Source organism: Gekko japonicus, unplaced genomic scaffold (assembly GCF_001447785.1).
Source record: "Gekko japonicus isolate JY-2015 unplaced genomic scaffold, Gekko_japonicus_V1.1 scaffold337, whole genome shotgun sequence".
In the NCBI taxonomy this organism is placed as follows: Eukaryota; Metazoa; Chordata; class Lepidosauria; order Squamata; family Gekkonidae; genus Gekko; species Gekko japonicus.
This window is the reverse complement of record NW_015175365.1, coordinates 547,966-574,032: the sequence shown is the minus strand read 5'-3', so window position 1 is coordinate 574,032 and position 26,067 is coordinate 547,966. Positions and strand designations below refer to the sequence as shown.

General features: G+C 45.1%; 1 protein-coding gene across 2 annotated transcripts in view; it reads right to left on the bottom strand.

Moving 5' to 3' along the window:
- Positions 1–26,067, bottom strand: part of MAPRE2 (microtubule associated protein RP/EB family member 2) — a 128,955-nt gene that overhangs the window by 71,795 nt on the left and 31,093 nt on the right. The gene's annotated exons all lie outside the window — the stretch shown is intronic.

Below are 26,067 nucleotides of genomic sequence, written 5' to 3'. Positions count from 1 at the left end.
GGTAAACGTTTTAGGAAGAGTCATCTGATCAATAAGTGAATCACCTCCTCTTTTCAGGTGAGGAGGCAAAAACAGTGTGTCAACAATACCCCCCCTCCCATTTTTCCTTGAGAAAAGCAAATGAATTTTTTTTTTGTCTCTGGCCACCAGCGTCTGACCAGAGACAGTTTTCCAATTACATCCTGAAACAGTCTGGGATGGACAGCACATACAACAGTAAGCATAAAACAATGCAAATTAAGAGGTCTGCTACAAGTCCACAGAATCTCTTTCTCACACTTATTTTTGTGTACATAAGAACTCACATTCCTCAAGAATACTGAGAAATGTGTTTTAAACATACACTTATTCTCCACTGTTAACCAGGATTTTGGGATATGTTTGTTAATGCCCGCAGGCAGCTCCAATAAGCTTAAATAGGTCTAAATAATTATGTACAATTAACTACATTCTTCACTGTAGGACAGTTCAGCTCATTCCTGGTAGATGTGGCTACTCAGCATTTTAGAGCGTTATTTGTTTTTACTTTGCCAATACGTTTAGGCCATAACACCACAAATACTTTCATAAGAAGCAGATGCATCAACTAGAAGGTACAAGATGCCATAACCCACTAGCATCAGTCTTCAATAGCACTTCAGTGACGTCACATTTTGTGGCTTATAGGTATGAGGCATTCCCCAATGTACATCTACAATTTCATACTTTCGTAAATATTTAAACACAGCATCCATTTTATATTACGTATGTGGCTTGCTCATGCGTGCCATATTTATATCTGGAACCTACCTGACACATACATTGGTTGGTTTGATGTAATATTACCTATTTTACTTGAGAACTAGACCATGTAGATTTGTTAGGATGTACTTAATTATTTTATTATGCTACTGAGGAAGAGCAGAGGGCAAGTACAAGTAACCCCAGAAAGAGTGAAGCGGCTGGGCCAAAGCCGAAAGGACGCTCAGCTGTGGATGTGTCTGATGGTGAAAGGAAAGTCCAATGCTGCAAAGAACAATACTGCATAGGAACCTGGAATGTAAGATCTATGAATCAAAGTAAGCTTGAAGTGGTCAAAATGAGATGGCAAGACTGAACATCGATAGCTTAGGAATCAGTGAACTAAAGTGGACAGGAATGGGCGAATTTAACTCAGAACACCATTTTATCTACTACTGTGGCCAGGAATCTCGTAGAAAAAATGGTGTGGCCTTTATAGTCAACAAGAGAGTGCAGGGGTCAGTACTGGGATACAATCTCAAAAATGACAGAATGATTTCGGTCCAATTCCAAGGCAAACCATTCAACATCACAATAATCCAAGTCTATGCCCCAACCACTGTTGCAGAAGAGGCTGAAGTGGACCGGTTCTATGAAGACCTACAACTCCTCATCATAGGGGACTGGAATGCTAAAGTAGGAAGTCAAAAGGTAACCGGAATAACAGACAAGTTTGGCCTTGGAAAGCAAAATGAAGCAGGGCAAAGGTTAACATTGTCAAAAGAACACACTGGTCATAGTGAACACCCTGGAGAAATCAAGGGAGCGTTCCATGCAAAGCTGGCCATGATAAAGGACAAAAACGGTAGGGACCTAACAGAAGCAGAAGAGATTAGGAAAAGATGGCAAGAATACACAGAAGAACTATACAAGAAAGACCTCGATGTCCTTGACAACCACGACGGTATAATCACTGACCTCGAGCCAGACATCCTGGAATGTGAAGTTAAATGGGCCTTAGAAAGCATTGCTAACAACAAAGCTAGTGGAGGTGATGGTATTCCAGTTGAGCTATTCAAAGTCTTAGAAGATGATGCTGTTAAAGTTCTGCACTCCATTTGCCAGCAAATTTGGATAACGCAACAGTGGCCACAGGATTGGAAAAGGTCAGTATACATTCCAATCCCAAAGAAGGGCAATGCCAAGGAATGTTCAAACTATCGCACAATTGCACTCATATCACACGCTAGCAAGGTCATGCTCAAGATCCTACAAGCTAGGCTTCAACAGTACGTGGATAGAGAACTACCAGAAGTACAAGCTGGGTTTCGAAGAGGTAGAGGAACTAGAGATCAAATTGCCAACATTCGCTGGATTATGGAGAAAGCAAGAGAGTACCAGAAAAATATCTACTTCTGCTTCATTGACTATGCTAAAGCTTTTGACTGTGTGGATCACAACAAACTATGGCAGGTCCTTAAAGAGATGGGAGTACCAGACCACCTCACATGTCTCTTGAGAAACCTGTATAAGGGCCAAGAAGCGACAGTTAGAACCGGATATGGAACAACTGATTGGTTTAGCATAGGAAAAGGAGTACGACAAGGATGTATATTGTCGCCTTGCTTATTTAATATATATGCAGAGTACATCATGCGAAATGCTGGCCTGGATGAATCACAAGCGGGAATTAAGATTGCTGGGGAAAAGATCAACAACCTCCGCTATGCAGACGATACCACTCTAATGGCAGAAAGTGAAGAGGACCTAAAGAGCCTCTTGCTCAGGGTAAAAGAGGAGAGCGCAAAAGTGGACTTGAAGCTCAACATCAAAAAAACTAAGATCATGGCATCCGGCCCCATCACTCCTTAGCAAATAGAACGGGAAGTCGTGGAAGTAGTGACAGACTTCACGTTCCTGGGATCCCAGATCACCGCAGACTGTGATGGCAGCCATGAAATTAAAAGACGCCTGCTCCTTGGGAGGAAAGTGATGGCGAACCTAAACAGCATGATAAAAAGTAGAGACATCACCCTGCCAACAAAAGTCCGCATGGTCAAAGCAATGGTATTCCCAGTAGTCATGTGTGGCTGCGAGAGTTGGACTATAAGGAAGGCCGAGCGCCGAAGAATAGATTCTTTTGAACTATGGTGCTGGAGAAGACTCTTGAGAGTCCTTTGGACTGCAAGAAGATCCAATCAGTCAATCCTAAAAGAAATCAACCCTGACTGTTCCCTGGAAGGCCAGATAATGAAACTGAAGCGCAAATACTTTGGCCACCAAATGAGAAGGGAGCACTCACTGGAGAAGACCCTGATGCTGGGAAAGATTGAAGGTCAAAGAAGACGGGGACAGCAAAGGATGAGATGGTTAGACAGTGTCATAGATGCAAGGAACATGAAATTGAGCAAACTTCAGAGGACGGCGGAAGACAGGAAGGCCTGGCGTGATCTGGTCCATGGAGTTGCAAAGAGTCGGACTCGACTGTACGACTGAACAACAACAACTTAATTATTTGGGGAGTTTACCATTTAGGGCTACAGAAAAATATACAAATTTATCTCATTTTAAACTGTATAGTTTAATTTTATGTCATTATTTGCCTCAGGCAGCCTCTGGAAAGTGCTAGGTAGAAATCTCAGTATTTATTTATTTATTTATTTATTTAAAAGAACTCCTATTCCAAGGGCCCAGTGGCACCTAAACTCCAACATTAATGAAATACTGTTCATACCCCCATTCTCTTCTTAGAGATTTATGACAAATTTTGGGGGGCGTTGTGACAGCATGGGTCTTCAGTTGCTTTCAGTAATTAGTTTATCACAATCTATGTGGTCCAGTGCAGGGCCCAAGATTTGGCAGAAAATAAGACAAAGTACCTCCAAATTGTACTGATAAGATTTGGGGGGGGGCAGATCTGGGGGATCCCATAGAACAGCTATACAGATTTAACTAACTACCATCTGGGTTTCTGGAGCCATTCCATGTCAAAGCAACTTGGGATTGGAGACTGTTCTCCTTTGACTTCCTCATCACATTAGGGAATCAGCCAAGAAAACAAGATGTAAGGCTGTTATGGTTCTCTGGGTGAACTTCGGGCAGCCGTAACTGGGTGACTGTGCTGGGCTGTATTTCCTCCACACAGAGCCTGTCTATCTAAGTTATAGCTAGACTGCAGATCTTAAAGTAATGGCCATAGTTCAATTCTATAAATCTATCCTTGGTGCCCCATTTCATCTCTTTCCAGTTTCTTAGCAAAACTACTGTGGTGTGGTATAGGGGTCCACATTCTAACATAGGAGATTCAAGGTTTAAAATAAAATGTTAAAAATGTTCACTGTCTTCGATAAAGTGCTCTCATTCACTGTCTCAGCCTAAACAGTTTTGCTAATGCTAGAAGAAATATATAAATTGCAAATAAGCCTCAGCCCTTGTACCAGAAGTCTACATCGGGGCAGCTTGTACTTCCCAAAAGCTGAACACATAGACAAATTTGACAGAAGAATCTTCCCAGAATTTGTTTTTGTGGGGGTCCTTTCCTTCCAAAACCAAGGACACACTACTACAGCAACAACTACACAGAACTCCCAAGAACATCTTAGAATGTCAGTAAACTGTACTTGAAAATATAATCAGAATAAAATGTATATCATAAAAAAGTAATAGCAATGTGCATGCCTATATACACATCCCAAAACAAATGGACTTTTACCTGGTAAGGATAACAGGATTGGACTCTAGTAAACATTCTTGGGAAGAATTCTACAACCATAGTTGTATTTATCATTTGCTCTGCACTTTCATGGTTGAACTACTGTGGCTGTAGGATTCTTTTTTATGAATGACACAATTGGACTTTTTCCATTGCTATCAAAGGGTCAGGGCCAATGTACATGAGAAGCCACTCTCAGTTCACAAATGAAGTGCAGAAAAAGCCCACTGAAAGTATCTTTGCAGTTAGATAATAAATTGGGGTTTTTTTAACTTTAGAAAGCAGTGCTGCGTACTAGGAGGTAGTGGTAGGATGCTGTCTAGTAACAATGGAGCATGACAACAGACTAGATGGCCAAAAGGGAGAAAACCCCTGAACTATGCAACATATTCTCCCAGAAATCACCCGACTTTCTAATGATGTGGCCTGTACAGATGCCACTAGTGCCAGCAAGAAACTGGAAGTCACTGGAGAAAATCACTGCAGTTTTTCTGTTCTTCTCATGTTTGCAAGCTTCTGCTCAGGAAAATTTATCTAGGAGCAGGGGTCTTGTTGTAGAAAAAGAGCTGCCGGAGCTCATTAGCATAACTCATTAGCATAACTTATTTGCATATGCCACGCCCCCTGACATCACCGGAAGTGACAGAAGGCCACACCCCCTGACATCACCGGAAGTGTGTCAGAAGGCCCGGCTACTTACCCTCCTGCTTCATCCTCATTCCCAAACGGAATGAGGATCAAAGCAGAGGGCGGGGTAAAGAAGGGGGCGGGGCTTCACCACGTGACCGCCCCGCCCCCTAGAGGTTCTCTTCCGGAGCTCCGTACCTGAGAGCTCCCCCCCGACTAGAGCCCTGTCTAGGAGACAGAGTGCTTGAAACAGAGAGGCATGCTCCTCTCAGGGAAAAGCGATCCATTTTGATCCTGCATCCTAGCTACAAGAAGATTCACCTATTCCTGGTTTTCTACTTTTTGAACAAGAATGATTAGTGTGAAACAGAGAAGCTCAATTTCATAATAATGTTGCACTTCATATGAGATGGTACTCACAAGCATGTGTTTATTCTTACAGTTATAGAACGCCATATAGTTATTATGCATCTTCTCCACCCTCCTTCTCAGGCAGCAGTTGCAATTCCACCTGACCTTTATGAAGTTATCATTTGTGGGCTACATCGCCCATCACTATCATTACTTTATAGCAAGTGTTTACAACAGGATTTTCCTGTGTGGACAAGACAATCCAGTTTGAAAAAGACTGCTGAAGTAGAATGACAATGCAATATCCAACAATATGCGGATGCAGCCATGGAAAAGAACTGCATCTCAATAAAGTAGCACAGTTTGCCAAAAATAGTTGCTCAGTGTTTGCACAGAAAGATCATTTACATGCTATTTATTCACACATTCTAGAAGAGTTGCCAGATTGGTCTGAGATAATTTACCTATTGATGGTTTTCATGTTATAATTTTTAAGAGGTGACAATTATATTTATTTAAAACATGTCTATTCCACCTTATCTCCTTAGATTTAAGGTGGCAAATGGTGCAAGTTGCAAGGACATAAATTATAATAGCCCAATCAACAATACTAGCTACATTAAAACAGATTAAAATACAAAATTACAAATATAACAGCACTCAAGATTTAACACACAGGATACACACATTGCTGGATCTGCTCAAACAATTCACCCCCCCATCAAACAATTTGTGAAACAAGACTGTCTTACATGCCTTCCTAAAGGTAGCAAGTGAATAACTGATACTTTCTTCCAGTTCAAATTAATTACCCTCTTACATAAGAAACAAGTTTTTATTACAACCTATTACATAGCTAGAAATAGATACCAGTTTAAAAGCAGAACAGTGAAATTTATACAAACAGATTTAGCTGCTGAAGAACACCTTGCAAAAGAATTCCAAAAGGATCAATATATCAGTTCTTACCACCCATCTGCATCGATATTAGAGAGTCTCTCTCTCTCTCTCTCTCTCTATCCTCCATTAATTTGTCTAGTTCCTCTTTAAAGCCATCTAATTAGACCTAACACTACATCTTTGTGGCAGTGAGTTCCAGAAGTCTATTGTGTATTATGGGAAGAAGTACTTTCTTACATCTGTCCTGAATCTACTTTAAGGACCTTGAGTTCTCTTGTACAATATAGAAGAAAAGGTTCACTTTTTTCAATGCCATCTCATCTCCCCACTTTAGCTGCATCTCTTCTAAACTTCAAACATTAGCCTTTGAAACTCCTTTGAAGCCTCCAACTTCTTAGCCCTTCCTTATAGGGAAAGTGCCCCAACACCTTGATCATTTTCATGGCCCTTTTATGCACCTTTTCCAACATGATGATATCATTTTTTGAGATGGCATGGCCAGAGTAGTACACAGTAGCCACATCATAGATCTATATAAGAACATTGCAAGACTGGCCATTCCATCTTAAGTCCCTCTCCAATAATCCCTATTTTGTCTTTTTCACTGCTGCTGCACTATTGTGTACCATGGCTTTCATAGGGTCACTATGACTCTAAGATTACTTCCAGTTCTGGCTGGATCTCATTAATGTTCATTTTACCCAGAGATTTCTAATGGTGTTCAGTTGCTTCATATTTGGATACTGATAATGCCTGCTGGCTAGTAAACACATTACATTTTCATCTATTCAGAATGTTCTCATGCCTTAAAAAAAAAAAGCTCAAAATGCTGAGCCTTGTATAACATAAGCATTCAGTCTTTGTGTTATGTTTTTTCCTTAATCTGGGAACAAGTACCTTCAACATGAATCACAGATCTGCTAATAAAACTAAAATGTAGTTCATTGGTTAACCAGTGTCTAAACATATAAAATAAATAGCCTGTGATGATTCAGAGAATAACCACAAAGTAGTAGAGAAACAGTAACAAAACTTCAGAAGAATCCAAAGGAAAATATGAACTGGAAAAACTTCAAACATTAGATCTAGCCAACAATGGTGGCATTCCAAGAAATCTTGGGAAAACCTATTGTGTGATGTAAACCTTGAGTACTTAGGATACTAAGTAGCATAAAAATACAATTAAAAATGTTTAAAGCCATACTGAGTATCACTCCAGCAATTCCATCTGTTGGGAGTAGTTTCGCATTAAAACAAAAGAGATTAAATAGTGGAGTTATTTTACCCTTAGGAGAAAACAAGCAGGTGACCTGTAAGTAGCTGTGGGGACATCTGATTTTCCCCTCCCTATTATTTCTGCCCCACAGCCTCTCCCCTTTTCCAGCTTCCTTCTCTCCTTCCCATCCACCAGCCAGCCTACCTTTTCTGCCATCCTGTCATTAGCGTTCCCTCCTTCCCTCCCTCTGGCAACCTCTACCCAGGAAAGCTATGAGCCAGTTGTGATGGGCTGACAATGGATCTGGGCTCAGTTGCACAGTGGTGGCCACTAGGCCCAGTTGCATGGTGACAGACCAGCAAGGACTTGCCAGAGGGACCTCACTTTCCTGTTTCTCATTCCCCACACTATTTCCTTTTTCTTTATCCGGGCATACTCTATATGCTCCCCTTTCCTAACCAACCTATTACCTGCCACCATCTTCATCTATATTTATTATTTTATTTACTTCATTTATATTGCATCTTTCTCCACAATGGAAGACCCAAGGCAGCTTACATCATTCTCCTCTCCTCCATTTTATTCTTACAACAACCATGTGAAGTAGGTTAGGCTGGGTGCGTATAACTGGCCCCAAGTTACCCAGTGAGCTTCCACGACAGAGTAGTGATCCACTCCTGGGTCTCCCTGATCCTAGTCAGAAACTCTAACATCACATTGAATTTCATGGGATGGCTGTTGTTGAACAGTAGCAAACAGCCAGTTCTGGGTGAGTAATGCAAGTAGTATGATATCAAGTCACCTGGTGCTTGCTGCCAGGCCTGGCCTCAAAGGCCAAAACAGCCCTAGAAAAAGCCCTGTTCCCACTCCCCACCTTTAACTGACAGAAACCAAGGGCTGAAAGCTGACCATACTGTTGTGGCCATCTAGTAGTCCCCACAATGGCCACTGAGTTCCTTAAAGTTACAAGTACTGCTTCTATAATGGGGGGGGGGGAGGATTAAAGCCCCAATGCATTTTTTAAAAAAAAGCTTTCTGATATTTCTCCAAACCTGTTTTTTCCTCTGGTTTGTAGAAAGATCTGTCCTGTCTGTTCATGGCTCCAGTCCAAATTTTATAGGATTGTTTTACCCTATGGCAACTGTTTAATATTTTATGCCAATAAAGGTATTTGTTTGTTGTTTGTTTGTTGTGAGATATCATCATCCAGAAGTGGAAGCAATGGATGCCCTCACTGCTGCCTGGCCCCAGTGGCTCCTTTATGCGTTCCCTCCACTTCCGCTGATTCCCAGAACCATCCGTCGGATCTGGGAGGAGAGGGCACAGATCATCCTGGTGGCCCCCCTGTGGGCAAGACGGCCCTGGTATTCAGCGCTGTTGGAGCTGGCCATTCTGCCGCCTCAACCTCGGCCGAAGACTGAGGACATGCTGCTGCAGGAACCAATCTGGCACCCCCATCCGGAGTGGCTCTGTCTAACCGCCTGGAGATTGAGCGGCAACAATTCTCCCAGCTGGGTTACTCAACACAGGTGATGGATACGATGCTAGCGTCAAGACGACAATCCACCATCCGTATATATAATACGACCTGGAAGGCCTTCGTCAGATGGTGCAGAAGGAAGAAGGTCAATGCTCTGTCCCCCACAGTGGCCTTGGTGTTGGCCTTTCTACAAGATGGTCTGGATTCTGGGTTGAAGGTTGCTACCCTTCGCAGACAGTCGGTGGCATTATCTACCATCCTTCCATTATTGGGGGGATATAAGTTAACCAAACATTCGCATCTCCAGTTATTTCTGCAGGGAGCGTCGGCAAAGTCTCGACCACAGGCCGATCGGTTCCCTATGTTGAAACTAAATACAGTCCTGATGGCTCTGAACAAGTCTCTCTTCGAGCCTCTTAGGGAGGTTCCCTTGAGGTGGCTAAGAATGAAGATGCTCTTCCTGGTGGCCATTACATTGGCATCAGAGATTGGCGCCTTCTCCGTCAAGCCTACGCTGTTGTCATGCCAGAGGTACTTACTTGCAGGACCATCTCCCATGAGTAACTGTAAGTCTAGTCAGTGTCAGTACGTCTAAGACCTAGGTAAATGGGAACAGCTGGTTTAGGCAGCAATCTCAAATTGGTCTGGGACGGGGATTGGAGAATCCAGCAATAAGATTCAGTCCTAGAGGCAGAGTAAGACGAATTCATCAAGATCCATGAGGAGGAATGCTGATGAACTGCCGGAGTACACACATCTTTGCGTTCGAAGCAAGCAAGGAGAGTGGGGCGACAGCTTGACGAACGACAGGAGTGCTGCAGGAGGCCTTGAAGAACCTAAGAGCCGCAGCCAGGATCTTTGTGAACTGTTCACCGTGAGGTATTGTCCGGGGGCAGGCTGCTAGGAAGACCGAGAGTGTCTACAAGCAAGCAAGCTTTGGTAAAGAGAACTTTGATGCAAGTAGCCAAGCCTAACGAGGTGGAAGTTCCAGGGAAGAAAGGAATAGCAAACCGTTTGTTTAGGATAAGCTAGCATAGTTAGGATAGGAATTGTCTATTTTATGTGCACACTCCCCCTGTTTGTTTTAATCCCTATAAATAAACCTTATATGTTTTATAACTGGGAGTCTGAAGGATCTCTGGGCAGTAGAGACTGTTTATGTACCCTCCTTGCCTCTCTAAAGCTAAACCAGATAGCCTTGGGAAACGCAGGGGCTCAAAATATCTGAGCATGCTACCAAATTAACCTTGAGTCCCTGGCATACACTGAGGTCCTGAGTCAGAGGACCTACATAAGCTCAAAAGATAGGAGCAAGTGTATGATAGCTGTGCATCCTTCACAAGGATAAGGTTGTCCTCAGGACTGACCCTACCTTCCAGCCGAAGGTGTCATCTGTTTTCCACCGTTTGCAGGAGGTATATCCACCTTCTTTTTGTCCTAAGCCTAAACACCCTAAGGAGGTCCTGTGGCATAAGCTAGACGTTAGGCGTGCGCTGAAGATTTACATTCTCAGGATGGAACCAATCAGGAAGACGGACTTCATGTTCATCAATATATCTTCATCCAGAGTAGGTGACAGAATGTCCAAGACGTCTATCAGCACGGCTCTTAGATCCTGAATATCAGAGGCGTACAAGGCAGCTGGCCTGGAGGTTCCTAAAGGAATCACGGCGCATTCCCTGAGGAGTGCATCCACCAACGCAGCTTCTCAAACCGGGTGACGGTAGATGAAGTGTGTAGAGCAGCAACATGGACTTCCATCTCTACGTTATAAACTACGCTATAAACTGAACATCTTTGCCTCTGTGGATGCAGCCTTCGGAAGAAGAGTTCTTCAACACATCTTGACTGCTACTGATGAAGATGACCCACCCAATTGAGGGACACTGCTCTGGGTGGTCCCATGGAGATGTCCTCCACCTCAGAGGGAGAACGGCCATTGGCACTTACCGTGAAGGGTCCTTCTCCTCTGAGGTCAGGAGGACATCTTGGCCCTCCTATATTTGTCGTCTTCTATATCTGTGGTTCTTCTCTTTTCTGCTAAGTTCTTCTCTTTTCTGCTAAATTCTTCTCTTTTCTTCTGTCAGACCGTCTGTCCTGAAGGGGATGGGCACGGTGACTGTAATATAGTTCAAGTTAATAATGTTTTCAGAGTTTTCTGTTCCTATACAGGAGAGTTAGTTTGGTTAGCGTTTACTGCTTGCGGAGTCCCAGAACTGAAAGCGGGGCTATTCCCAAGGCACCAAGAGGAGGGGGGGGGGAGTGTTTCCTGCCTCCCTAAAGGAATGGTGGGAATAACCCATGGAGATGTCCTCCTGACCTCAGAGGAGAAGGACCCTTCATGGTAAGTGCCAATGGGCGTTCTCCAGTTATCAGTGCAACAGCAAGTATTAATATTTTGTTACGAACTGGACCCAAAGCCTAAATGAGATGTCCTGACAAAGCAGGCTGTCTCTTCAACACTAGTGCAGGATTTCCTATATATTCTACATCCCTAATCCACGTCTCACAGATTAATATTTATATTTTCTTGTGAAGACAAGAGATGCAAAAAGGGGGGGGGGAATCTCATCTCATTCTAGGTAACAGAACTGCCCACTTAGTGAGAGAACACTAAAATATGTCAAGCCATATTTTATGTATGATTCTGGTATACTAATTTTTGATACTGTCAATGCAATCCTAAATAGAGCTGCACCTTGCAAACCCACTAAATTCAATGGACTTAGAAGAGTGTAACTCTGGTTAGGACTGCATTGTAAATACACCACCTTGTCTACTCTTTTGTTCTCTAGAGCCTTGCGAACAAGGTCACTTCTGGAAGGCATCCAGAAATCCATGTCTCTTTCCGTGTCTCACTTTCTCCATATTCCATCATCTCAGACTAATCTCTACTCCAAGCCCTCTCTGCACAAGTTCATCTTTGTCTATCAACTTTGGTCAAGGTGTAAACCATCCAAGGTGAAGACCAGCTACCCTATTAAAACCTGCATACAGAATTAATTATGACATATATCCCTAGATAATAAACTAATTTGGGAAGCTGGTAGAACTGCTGCCAGAACAATGCAGCTAGGTCAGTGCTTTAAAAAGTTTGTGATTCAGCTTTTCTGGAAAAAAATGACTTTTGGAGAAGAAAAGAGATTACTAATTTTTGAAAAATAGACTGTACTTTTCATTTTTGCAAGAGCATAATTATAAAATATTAAATCCCACTATGTTACATGTATGTTATAAAAATGTGATTTCTATTAAGCAGAAGATTTCAAAATATCATTTTACTAACGACAAAGAATTCTTTAGAGGATAAGAAGCAATTTTGGGGAAAGATTTTTTAAGTGTTTCAATTATGTTAAATGTCCTTTAAAAACAACCTAGTGTAAAAATGAACTGTGGGTGCAAATGTGGAAAGTTACTTACAGAACACTAAATCCAAGCCCCTTTGTCAAAATATTACGTTAAAATCCTAATTTTCTCTTGTTTTACATTAAATCAGGGTCAAAAATATTGTGATATTTTTTGTCAACTATTGTTCATAAATATAATGGGTCACGTATATTACAAATGCATGTTATTACATTACATGCATATAAAAGTGAAGACTTTTGTCTGGCATGCCCCCAATAGCTCTTACTGGCCATCCTTCTGGTGTTGTTTGTTTATGTGTTTTAATTGAATTATTTTATAATTTTTAACTGTATTTTAATGGCTCTAATTTTTTTAAATGTTTACTACCTTGTGGACTCTACTAGGGTAAGAAGGCAGCATAAAATATTTTAAACAAATAAATTCATTATTAGGCAAACTGTGACTATTTAGACTATCAACCAAAAGCTGTCACTATCCTATAAAAGCCATCAATCTGCCCATTAACTATTTGTTTATTTACATATTTATTCAAACCTTTCTTCAGGGAACTCAGGGTGGTATATATGACTCTTTCCACCTCCATTTTAGCTTCACAATAACCATATGAGGTAGGGCAGACTGAAAGACTTACTTGGCCCAAGGCCACCCACTGAGCTTCATCATAGCTGAATGAGGATTGAGATCTAGATCTCCCTAGTCTTATTTATGTTAACGATGGAGGCCCAGGTGGCGGCCACTGCCAAAGTAGCCTTTTATCATCTACGGCTGGTGCGGCAGTTGGTCCCCTTCCTTAGCCGCGACGACCTGGCCACAGTGATCCATGCGACGGTTACCTCGGGGCTAGACTACTGTAAACGCTCTCTACATGGGGCTGCCTTTTTCACAAATTCGGAGGCTGCAGCTGGTGCAGAATGCGGCGGCCAGGCTGGTAGTGGGGGCGCCTAAATGGGATCACATCCAGCCTGAACTGAAAGCGCTGCACTGGCTGCCTATAGCATTCCAGATTTGCTTCAAAGTGCTGGTGCTTACCTTTAAAGCCCTACATGGCCAGGGTCCAGCATACCTGAGGGACCGCCTTTCCCCATACGGGCCCCAAAGAGCACTTCGGTCAGGGTCACAACACCGCCTAGTGACCCCGGGCCCTAAAGAGGCCAGGCTTGCTGCCACAGGGGCCAGGTCCTTTTCGGTGGCGGCTCCTACCTGGTGGAATGAGCTCCCGGAGGAGATCAGGGCCAGTGCGCCTCATGATGTTAATACGGTGGTGATACAATGGCAGTGGCAGTCCCTACTCGAAAGCCTGGCGGAAGAGCTCCATCCTACAGGCCCTGTGGAACTGCATAAGGTCCCGCAGGGGCCTGATCTCCTCCGGGAGCTCATTCCACCAAGTAGGGGCCACCACCAAAAAAGCCCTGACCCTGGTTGCAGCATATTTAACTACCTTGGGGGCTGGGATAACCAACAGATGTTGCCCCCCTGACCATAGTGCCCTTGGGGGAACATATGGGGAAAGGCAGTCCCTCAGGTAAGCCGGACCCTGGCCATATAGGGCTTTAAAGGTAAGAACCAGCACTCTGAAACGGATCCAGTACGCTATTGGCAGCCAGTGCAGTGCCTTCAGCACAGGCTGGATATGGTCCCACCTAGTGAGACCCATCAGCAGCCTGGCTGCTGCATTCTGCACTAGCTGCAGCTTCCGGATCTGCAACAAAGGCAGCCCCATGTAGAGAGCGTTGCAGTAGTCTAACCTCAAGGTGACCATCACATGGATCACTGTGGCCAGGCCATCACGATCCAGGTAGGGAACCAACTGTTGTGAGAGCCGTAGATGGTAGATGGCTGACTTGACAGTGGCTGCCACCTGGACCTCCATCGTTAAAGAGGAGTTCAGGAGCACCCTCAAACTCCTAACCCTCGGCACCGGCACCAAAGGCACCCCGTCAAAGGTCGGGAGAGGGAGCCCCAACCCCAAACCGATCCGACTCAGGCCCAGGAGGACCAACCAGCCACGGCTTGCAACGCCCTATGAAGGTCATCAGGACTGGAGTCCGACTGGCCGCCCAGCATCAGATAGAGCTGGGTGTCATCTGCATATTGATGACACCCAAGCCCATAGCTCCGGGCAATCTGGGCGAGGGGGCGCATGTAGATGTTAAATAACATCGGGGACAGCACTGACCCCTGAGGCGCCCCACACTCAAGAGGATGCCTCCGGGACTGCTGATCACTAAGAGCCAGGTTTACAAGGGCATATGCATAGTACTCAAGAGCTTGGCAATCTTTTGCCCTTTTCACTTCAGACCACTTCAGACCACAAACTGTACAAAGACTAACAACTGGGTATTCCTGTTCAAAAGCACTGCAAGTGAGAGACTTATGTTATCACGAATTTGAGAGTTTATTCCCATTACCAACTGCATCTCCAATCTGTAACACTAGCTCTCTTCCATTTGTTCTAACTAAGCTTGTGAGAGGCGATAGTCCAGAAAGGGAATTACTGGGCTCACCCAACAGGACATCCATCCACAGGAACAGATAAAGGGCAGATGGCACAGCAATGATGTGAAGGAGAAAAAGAGGAGACTGGATTTATACCCCGCCCGTCACTACCCAAAGGTGTCTCAGAGCGGCTTACAAACTCCTTTCCCTTCCCCTCCCCACAACAGACACCCTGTGAGGTAGGTGGGGCTGAGAGAGCTCTTGACAGAAACTGCTCCTTTTCAAGAACAGCTCTTGTCAGAGCTACGGCTTGCCCAAGGTCATCCAGCCAGGTGCAAGTGGAGGAGTGGGGAATCAAACCCGGTTCTCCCAGATTAGAGTCCACACACTTAACCACTACACCAAACTGATAAACAGTGGATTAGTCCTTTCACTAATCAAACCCCTGCGGGCCAGTGAAGTCTCTGCCCCAGTCTGTCCCTACACTGTCACAAAATAACATCAAGCCTACAGAATTTCCAGGCAAGTTTTGTTGCAAGTAAACAGTCCAGCTGCTAGGCTTTCTGCTCAGGCAGCCATTCTGCCCCTGTCCCCTACAGCAAAGGCTTAAGGTGGATTTCCCTAACTCTTTTCTGACCATTCACCCTGCTAGAGTTCAAGTCTATGCACAGCTCAACTCGGTGCTAGGATTCTGTGGGATCCTGGCATTGCTCTAAATAGAAGGGAAGTTTTAAGGCAGTTAGTGAGGCACTTTCCACTTGGCGGGAAAGTTCCCTCAGCCAGTGTATGTCATAGATTCTGGGGCAGAGGGAGTTCTTGTGATAACAGATTCTGATGGTGGACTTGAGGGAACATGTGTTGTATGGGAGAGGGGGATGGACAGGTAGTAGCCAGCTGAATAAAAAGCCCTACTTGGGGTCAGACAGTGATCAAAGCAAGGCAGAGCTAAGACCATCCTCCAGAGCAGGCACATAGCTACAGAGAGACATGGCAAGGCGATCCAGATAGTGGACCATGGGGGGGGGGCTTAAATGAAGGTGGGGGACAAATCATATCCCTCCTGGTGCTTTCTAAAACAATGGATAAGGGGGCACACATCACGAGGTGGGGGCAGGACCCTCTGCTCTCCTGTCATTCAAGCACTGCTTGCCTCCAAACCAATATCAGAAGCCATGCTTTCCCACATATGCCTTGAACAACAAAGACTAACCATGGTTCACCAATTCAGGCAACACAACATACTGTCATTAATGAGAAACAGAATTGAGGGGGAAAAGCCACACCCAAGGAATACACAAGTCAGTGTGCCTCCAAGCCATGATTTAGAGGATTATCTGAATTAGTGTCCTTGAAGAAATATCATAGCAAGAGAGTTTTAAAAAGAGAGTCTTAAACTAAGCAGATGCAAATTCTGCAAAGCAAAAGTCATTACGATGCACAGTCAGATACTCTGCATTGCTTACTTGTTATAGATAATATAGAAGCTCTAATGCAAACTGATGTTTCTTTAATAATTACAGCAAACAATTAGCAACCACAGCTTCTTCAAGAATTATATGAATTAAAAAATCATCTTTATTTAAACTGACCTACCTTTTCTACAATCTTTAAACTCTCTGAGCTCTGAGCAGGAGCAGGAGACAGAGGGATGAGTGGTTTTTTACTTCCTTTCAGCTGAGAGGATTCAGCTGAGGATATTGGTGGGAGAACTGGTCTGGGAGTGTGGGGAAGCGCTTGGAGTTGTTGCAGATTCCTGGATGATTGAGAGAGGGAGAGGAAAGGGCATTGTTTGACTGTGATTGACTGCAATCGAGTATTAAAGGAAAGGGCATTGTTTTGCATGTGATTGAGTGCCTGGGTGCATTTGAATAGCTGCTGCCCGCCCTCTGCTGGGGGAGGCCTCTATTTAAGGAAGCACCTTGCCAGAGGCAGAGGAGACCCAGCTGAGCTCTGAGCAGGAGCAGGAGACAGAGGGGTGAGTGGTTTTTTACTTGCTTTCAGCTGAGAGGATTCAGCTGAGGATATTGGTGGGAGAACTGGTCTGGGAGTGTGGGGAAGCGCTTGGAGTTGTTGCAGATTCCTGGCTGATTGAGAGAGGGAGAGGAAAGGGCATTGTTTGACTGTGATTGACTGCAATTGAGAGGAAAAGGAAGGGGCATTGTTTTGCATGTGATTGAGTGCCTGGGTGCATTTGAATAGCTGCTGCCAGCACTCTGCTGGGGGAGGCCTCTATTTAAGGAAACACCTGGCCAGAGGCAGAGGAGACCCAGCTGAGCTCTGAGCAGGAACAGGAGCAGGAGACAGAAGGGTGAGTGGTTTTTTATTTGCTTTCAGCGGAGAGGATCCAGCTGAGGATTTTGGTGGGAGAACTGGTCTGGGAGTGTGTGGAAGCGCTTGGAGTTTTTGCAGATTCCTGGCTGCTTGAGAGAGGAAAGGGCATTGTTTGACTGTGATTGACTGCAATTGAGAGGAAAAGGAAGGGGCATTGTTTTGCATGTGATTGAGTGCCTGGGTGCATTTGAATAGCTGCTGCCAGCACTCTGCTGGGGGAGGCCTCTATTTAAGGAAACACCTGGCCAGAGGCAGAGGAGACCCAGCTGAGCTCTGAGCAGGAACAGGAGCAGGAGACAGAAGGGTGAGTGGTTTTTTATTTGCTTTCAGCGGAGAGGATCCAGCTGAGGATTTTGGTGGGAGAACTGGTCTGGGAGTGTGTGGAAGCGCTTGGAGTTTTTGCAGATTCCTGGCTGCTTGAGAGAGGAAAGGGCATTGTTTGACTGTGATTGACTGCAATTGAGAGGAAAAGGAAGGGGCATTGTTTTGCATGTGATTGAGTGCCTGGGTGCATTTGAATAGCTGCTGCCAGCACTCTGCTGGGGGAGGCCTCTATTTAAGGAAACACCTGGCCAGAGGCAGAGGAGACCCAGCTGAGCTCTGAGCAGGAACAGGAGCAGGAGACAGAAGGGTGAGTGGTTTTTTATTTGCTTTCAGCGGAGAGGATCCAGCTGAGGATTTTGGTGGGAGAACTGGTCTGGGAGTGTGTGGAAGCGCTTGGAGTTTTTGCAGATTCCTGGCTGCTTGAGAGAGGAAAGGGCATTGTTTGACTGTGATTGACTGCAATTGAGAGGAAAAGGAAGGGGCATTGTTTTGCATGTGATTGAGTGCCTGGGTGCATTTGAATAGCTGCTGCCAGCACTCTGCTGGGGGAGGCCTCTATTTAAGGAAACACCTGGCCAGAGGCAGAGGAGACCCAGCTGAGCTCTGAGCAGGAACAGGAGCAGGAGACAGAAGGGTGAGTGGTTTTTTATTTGCTTTCAGCGGAGAGGATCCAGCTGAGGATTTTGGTGGGAGAACTGGTCTGGGAGTGTGTGGAAGCGCTTGGAGTTTTTGCAGATTCCTGGCTGCTTGAGAGAGGAAAGGGCATTGTTTGACTGTGATTGACTGCAATTGAGAGGAAAAGGAAGGGGCATTGTTTTGCATGTGATTGAGTGCCTGGGTGCATTTGAATAGCTGCTGCCAGCACTCTGCTGGGGGAGGCCTCTATTTAAGGAAACACCTGGCCAGAGGCAGAGGAGACCCAGCTGAGCTCTGAGCAGGAACAGGAGCAGGAGACAGAAGGGTGAGTGGTTTTTTATTTGCTTTCAGCGGAGAGGATCCAGCTGAGGATTTTGGTGGGAGAACTGGTCTGGGAGTGTGTGGAAGCGCTTGGAGTTTTTGCAGATTCCTGGCTGCTTGAGAGAGGAAAGGGCATTGTTTGACTGTGATTGACTGCAATTGAGAGGAAAAGGAAGGGGCATTGTTTTGCATGTGATTGAGTGCCTGGGTGCATTTGAATAGCTGCTGCCAGCACTCTGCTGGGGGAGGCCTCTATTTAAGGAAACACCTGGCCAGAGGCAGAGGAGACCCAGCTGAGCTCTGAGCAGGAACAGGAGCAGGAGACAGAAGGGTGAGTGGTTTTTTATTTGCTTTCAGCGGAGAGGATCCAGCTGAGGATTTTGGTGGGAGAACTGGTCTGGGAGTGTGTGGAAGCGCTTGGAGTTTTTGCAGATTCCTGGCTGCTTGAGAGAGGAAAGGGCATTGTTTGACTGTGATTGACTGCAATTGAGAGGAAAAGGAAGGGGCATTGTTTTGCATGTGATTGAGTGCCTGGGTGCATTTGAATAGCTGCTGCCAGCACTCTGCTGGGGGAGGCCTCTATTTAAGGAAACACCTGGCCAGAGGCAGAGGAGACCCAGCTGAGCTCTGAGCAGGAACAGGAGCAGGAGACAGAAGGGTGAGTGGTTTTTTATTTGCTTTCAGCGGAGAGGATCCAGCTGAGGATTTTGGTGGGAGAACTGGTCTGGGAGTGTGTGGAAGCGCTTGGAGTTTTTGCAGATTCCTGGCTGCTTGAGAGAGGAAAGGGCATTGTTTGACTGTGATTGACTGCAATTGAGAGGAAAAGGAAGGGGCATTGTTTTGCATGTGATTGAGTGCCTGGGTGCATTTGAATAGCTGCTGCCAGCACTCTGCTGGGGGAGGCCTCTATTTAAGGAAACACCTGGCCAGAGGCAGAGGAGACCCAGCTGAGCTCTGAGCAGGAACAGGAGCAGGAGACAGAAGGGTGAGTGGTTTTTTATTTGCTTTCAGCGGAGAGGATCCAGCTGAGGATTTTGGTGGGAGAACTGGTCTGGGAGTGTGTGGAAGCGCTTGGAGTTTTTGCAGATTCCTGGCTGCTTGAGAGAGGAAAGGGCATTGTTTGACTGTGATTGACTGCAATTGAGAGGAAAAGGAAGGGGCATTGTTTTGCATGTGATTGAGTGCCTGGGTGCATTTGAATAGCTGCTGCCAGCACTCTGCTGGGGGAGGCCTCTATTTAAGGAAACACCTGGCCAGAGGCAGAGGAGACCCAGCTGAGCTCTGAGCAGGAACAGGAGCAGGAGACAGAAGGGTGAGTGGTTTTTTATTTGCTTTCAGCGGAGAGGATCCAGCTGAGGATTTTGGTGGGAGAACTGGTCTGGGAGTGTGTGGAAGCGCTTGGAGTTTTTGCAGATTCCTGGCTGCTTGAGAGAGGAAAGGGCATTGTTTGACTGTGATTGACTGCAATTGAGAGGAAAAGGAAGGGGCATTGTTTTGCATGTGATTGAGTGCCTGGGTGCATTTGAATAGCTGCTGCCAGCACTCTGCTGGGGGAGGCCTCTATTTAAGGAAACACCTGGCCAGAGGCAGAGGAGACCCAGCTGAGCTCTGAGCAGGAACAGGAGCAGGAGACAGAAGGGTGAGTGGTTTTTTATTTGCTTTCAGCGGAGAGGATCCAGCTGAGGATTTTGGTGGGAGAACTGGTCTGGGAGTGTGTGGAAGCGCTTGGAGTTTTTGCAGATTCCTGGCTGCTTGAGAGAGGAAAGGGCATTGTTTGACTGTGATTGACTGCAATTGAGAGGAAAAGGAAGGGGCATTGTTTTGCATGTGATTGAGTGCCTGGGTGCATTTGAATAGCTGCTGCCAGCACTCTGCTGGGGGAGGCCTCTATTTAAGGAAACACCTGGCCAGAGGCAGAGGAGACCCAGCTGAGCTCTGAGCAGGAACAGGAGCAGGAGACAGAAGGGTGAGTGGTTTTTTATTTGCTTTCAGCGGAGAGGATCCAGCTGAGGATTTTGGTGGGAGAACTGGTCTGGGAGTGTGTGGAAGCGCTTGGAGTTTTTGCAGATTCCTGGCTGCTTGAGAGAGGAAAGGGCATTGTTTGACTGTGATTGACTGCAATTGAGAGGAAAAGGAAGGGGCATTGTTTTGCATGTGATTGAGTGCCTGGGTGCATTTGAATAGCTGCTGCCAGCACTCTGCTGGGGGAGGCCTCTATTTAAGGAAACACCTGGCCAGAGGCAGAGGAGACCCAGCTGAGCTCTGAGCAGGAACAGGAGCAGGAGACAGAAGGGTGAGTGGTTTTTTATTTGCTTTCAGCGGAGAGGATCCAGCTGAGGATTTTGGTGGGAGAACTGGTCTGGGAGTGTGTGGAAGCGCTTGGCGGCTACAAGCATGGACGGCTTCAAAAGGGAATTAAATAAGCATATGGAGCAGAGGTCCATCAGTGGCTATTAGCCACAAGGTATAGATAGGGACTCTGGGGCAAGTGATGCTCTGTCATCTTGGTGCTTGGGGGGGTCAACAGTGGGATGGCTTCTAATGTCCTGGCCCCACTGGTGGACCTCCTGATGGCACTGGTATTTCTGGCCACTGTGTGATACAGAGTATTGGACTGGATGGGCCTTTGGCCTGATCCAACATTGGCATCTCTTATGTTCTTATGTTCTTGTTCTCATCAATGGATTTTGGAGGTACCAGTAATAAAGTAAAGCAAAATTACTGCAACTAGTTGCACAACAATTGTATAGCAGATGAGCTGTGTGCACTGTTTTCTTTCGTAAATCAATACAGAGGAAATAACAGTCTGATGGTAGTCTAATAGTATCCTGCTGCATTACAAATTGCTACTATATTTGTTCATTTTCATAAAGAGGCTTCCATCTCAGTTGATCTTGGCAGACTTCAGAGAACCACGAGAGCTGAGGTAATGACAATTTCATGGTGGCTGCAAAGAATGCACCCTGGTGAAATATGAACTGACTTATCTAGCACCTTCACATCCTTGGTTTTGGATTATTCATGGATTTGGAATTGACATGGTGCTCCTCACTTTTGATGGGGTCCATCTGACTCTTGCTGACTTGGCTAAGGAGACTAGGGGTGATACTGGATCCAGCTTTAATGCTGGAGAAGCAAGATGATGCAGCTGCAAAAAATACATTGCATCAACTCCACTTAGCTTGATAAATGACCCCCTATCTTGACACTGCATACCTGGCCATGCGGATCCATGCTATGGTTCTCTCAAGGCTAAGCTACTATAATGCACTCTACATGGGTAGGTCCTTAAATACAAACTCCAGTTAGTACAGAACACCACAACCTTGCTACTACCTGGTGCTAAGCAGAATCTGCATATCACTCCCATTTTGCAGATACTCCACTGATCAGGTACCGAGCTGAATTTGATGTTCTAGGTATCAAGGCCTTTAAAGGCACCAGACTCAGATACCTGCAGGACCACTTCCCTATTATGTTCTGTTGCAACAGCTCTTCTTAAGGTTCCACCCAGCAAGCAGGTAAATCAAAAACTGCCCATTCATGCGCATTTCCTGCGGTAGTTCCCACATTATGAAATGGTCTGCCTGAGGTTATTAGGAAGGCGTCCACGCTTCTATCATTTTGCAAAATGCCCCAAACAGATTTATTCAGGAGGGCGTGCTCATAGAAGGAGCAAAGCTGCCGTATAATGTATCTGCTCAGCTAGTGACTTTTATTAGGGATAAAGCTTTTTCTTATATTGATTGTCTTGTTGCCTTAAACAGATATGTATTGTTCTTGTTATTTTCCCCCATTCTAGAATCCCTGGCCAGGAATCATTGCTGTTCGATTCAAATGTTGTTTTATTTTGTAATTTGCTTACCGATTGACTGAAAAGTTTTTATTTTATCATACTTGTAGTCCACCTTGAATCCCAGTAAGAAAGGCAGACTATAAATAAAAATGTTGATGATTATAATAATTTAACATTTCCCCATCCAGAATAGATTGAATAATCTGAATTCACTTATTATGTGACAGATAGTCAAGAACACTGTATCCATCAGCCTGCTCCAATCATCATGCTAGAAACGACACTCAGCATTGTCCAAAACCATCTGACATTAGGGAAATAAGACATAAAGTAAACAACCACTATCCTGTACATTGAATAATGCTGTGATAAGGGAATCCTGCACTGGTGAGTCAGGAAATCCAGGAATAAATTATCAAACGCCTCAAAAAGAACGTCTGCAGTTAATCCTTATCATGGAATAAATGCCATCTCAACGAGTTCTACACAACATAGTTTTGGAATATTTTGGCAACCAGAACTTTCTAAATGAAACTCTGTATTTTCACTAGGGTATTGCCCTCTCTTGAAAACCATCTCTGGACCCAGATGAATTGGCAAATTACTAGCCAGTCTCCAATCTGCCCTATCTGGGCAAAATAATAGAGAGGGCTGTGGCAATTCAGCTACAGAGCTTTTTGGATGATGCTTCCATCTTAGATCCCTTCCAGTCCGGTTTTCGCCCAGGCCATGGGACAGAGACAGCACTGGTCACCCTCATGGATGACCTCTGGAGGTATCTGGATCGGGGCAGTTCGGCAGTGCTGCTGCTGTTGGACACAGTCGACCATCAGTTACTGATCCACCGTCTTGCCAACACAGGAGTTCAGGGGTCTGCCTTACAATGGCTTGCCTCCTTTCTCTGAGGTCAGGGACAAAGGTTAGGGGAACAGCTATCCTGCAGGCACCCACTGAACTGTGGAATGCCTCAAGGGGCAGTGCTCTCCCCGATGCTATTTAATATCTATATGCGCCCCCTTGCCCAGATTGCCCGGAGGCATGGGCTGGGATGTCACCAATATGCGGATGACACCCAGCTCTATCTATTGTTGGGCGGCCAGTCTGACTCTAAACCAGAAGATCTGGACCAGGCGTTACAAGCCATGGCTCATTGGCTTAGACTGAGCCGAATGAAATTGAATCCAACGAAGACAGAGGTCCTGTGCCTGAGTCGGGGCGGTCCGAGGGTAGGGATCCCATCCCAACCTTCGATGGGCGCTGTTGGTGCCAGCGCCAGAGGCTAGGAGTTTGGGAGTGCTCTTGGGACACCTCCCTAACAATGGAGGCTCAGGTAGCAAACACTGCTGTCAGCCTTCTACCATCTTCGGCTGATCAAGCAGCTGGTTCCCTTCCTCGACCGTGATGACTTGGCAACAGTGATCCATGTGATGGTCACCTCAAGACTTGACTACTGTAACGCTCTCTACATGGGGCTGCCTTTGTCGCAAATCCAGAAGCTGCAGCTACTGCAAAATGCGGCGGCCAGGCTCTTGATGGGTCTCCCTATGCGGGAACACATCCAGCCTGTGCTAAAGGCACTACACTGGCTGCCAACAGCATTCAGAATTCGCTTCAAGGAGCTGGTTCTTACCTTTAAAGCCCTATATGGTCAGGGGCGAACATACCTGAGGGACCACCTTTCCCCATATGTACCCCAGTGAGCACTGCATTCAGGGTCTCAAAATTGATTGACCCTCCTGGGCCCCAAAGACGTCAGAATGGCAACAACCAGGGACAGGGCCTTCTTGGTGGCGGCTCCGTACTGGTGGAATGAGCTCCTGGAAGAGATCAGGGCCCTGTAGGACCTTTTACAGTTCCGCAGAGCCTACAAAACGAAGCTCTTCCACCAGGCTTTTGGTTAAGGAGCCACCACCATTAAAACCAACAACATTATCACTAAAGATCATTAACAATACTTGAGAAATACAGAGCCCATGCCCTGATTCCATTGTTACAGCCTTTGTAAGCCGTCCTGAGCCTGCTTTGGGGGGGAGGGCAGGGTATAAATGGAATAAATAAAATAAAAATAAAATAAATTTTTATCCCAATTACGAAGGATTCCTACTGCAACATTAAGAACTGGGCAAGTTTATCTGTTATCTGCATATTATGCAGATTAAATAATAACTTGAGTTCTATTGAACTGTACATTGTGCCAGATATACACACACTTAAAAAACAGATGGAACTGATCCAATGAACTATGTTGAGCAATGCATAAACAAATACTAAATCTTCATTTTTTTCTAACACATGTGATTAACCACTTTTAATCAACAATTTTATGTTTTAATAAGAAAGATGTACCCTGACCTGGATGAGCCCAAGCTAGCCTGATATCAGATCTCAGAAGTTAAGCAGGATCTGCTCTAGTTAGTATTTGGATGGAAGTCCACCAAAGAATTCCAGAGTTGCTATGCAGAGGAAGGCAATGGCCAACTACCTCTGTTAGTCTGTTGCCTTGAAAACCCTACAGGGTTGTTATGTTTGTGACCTGATCTTATTTTACACACAAAAAGAAAGATGAATGTCAGTTTTTCTCAGAGGAACAGGCCCAGAAGAAAAGAGAAAGGTATATCTAGGAAACTACATCTTCTGGATTCCTACTAGTAAGATTTTTTTAAAGGAAAGGATAAACAAAATCAACTGAAAGGATTGGTGTCAAAATCCTCATTCCACATTGCCATTTCCAACTAACACTATACATGTAATTTTCAAAATCAGTAAAAAGAAAAATAATTAAGAAATTTATTGAACAGCTATAAAGGCCTAGGAAACTCAAGTAGTACAGACTAAATGTGTATAGGTTATTCTAGGAGGGAGAAAAAACCCTTTAATTCAACAAATATTTCAAATGTTATTGTCACTTCACCAAATGAAAAAAAGGTTAAAAAAAATAACAATCCCAGAGTCAGGTCTGTTTAAATGAGCTGATAGCAAACACAGCAGTACTACTCCTAAACAATATCCATCTAAAATAGGCTATACAATACTCATAGGAGCAAACGCAGTTGCTTCTTTTTGTTCCAGTGCTACATTTCACTACACAACATAGCTTTGCCAAATATTTTTGCAACGGTTTTAGGGACAGTTTCATTTCCTGCAGCTGCTCGACAGTATGAGCTGGGGGGGGGGGAATGATTCTAGGGTGAGGGAGGGGAATTGGGCGGAAACACAATGAAGACATGTATGATTGCATTTTATTATTCTTGTGTTTGAAAGCAGGAAGCTGAAAAGAAGCCCTCCAGTCCAGTTGCATTCACAGTTCTATTGTTATCGGTACTGAACTGTGCAAACCAACGATCTTAATAAGCTTATCTTGGGGAACATATTGTCAGATATGTTAATGCAAGGAAAGGGGGGGGGACCCTGCTGCCCAAAGGTACATGCCCAGCCATTAATCAAAAAACGCTCAGAACTGTGACAAAGAACCTAGCCACCATCCTCCTCCTCTTTCTTCACAAGCAAGGAATGCAATGGAAACGTAGCACATCAATAAGGGAGAAGAAGGTCAGTGTTCCCTGTAAGGCGGCATAGTCGACATGCGCAGACAAGGTGCTATGCCCTTTCGGAACCTGCTGTACAGCCCACCTTGTTTCCAAACCCAAGATTCGGGGGAGGCAATTTTGGAGTGTACGCCTGAAACCCTGACCTCTGCTGTCAACCTTTCCGCCAATCAGGCTGCGCAAATCTTACAAAGCTCCATCAATCTGGCGGTTTAGCATCGCAGACTGCAGTTTAATCTAGAGGATTCCATTTTCCCTTCCACACTGCCACAAGCCCCCTTTCCCCCTCCCCTTTCTTCTCGT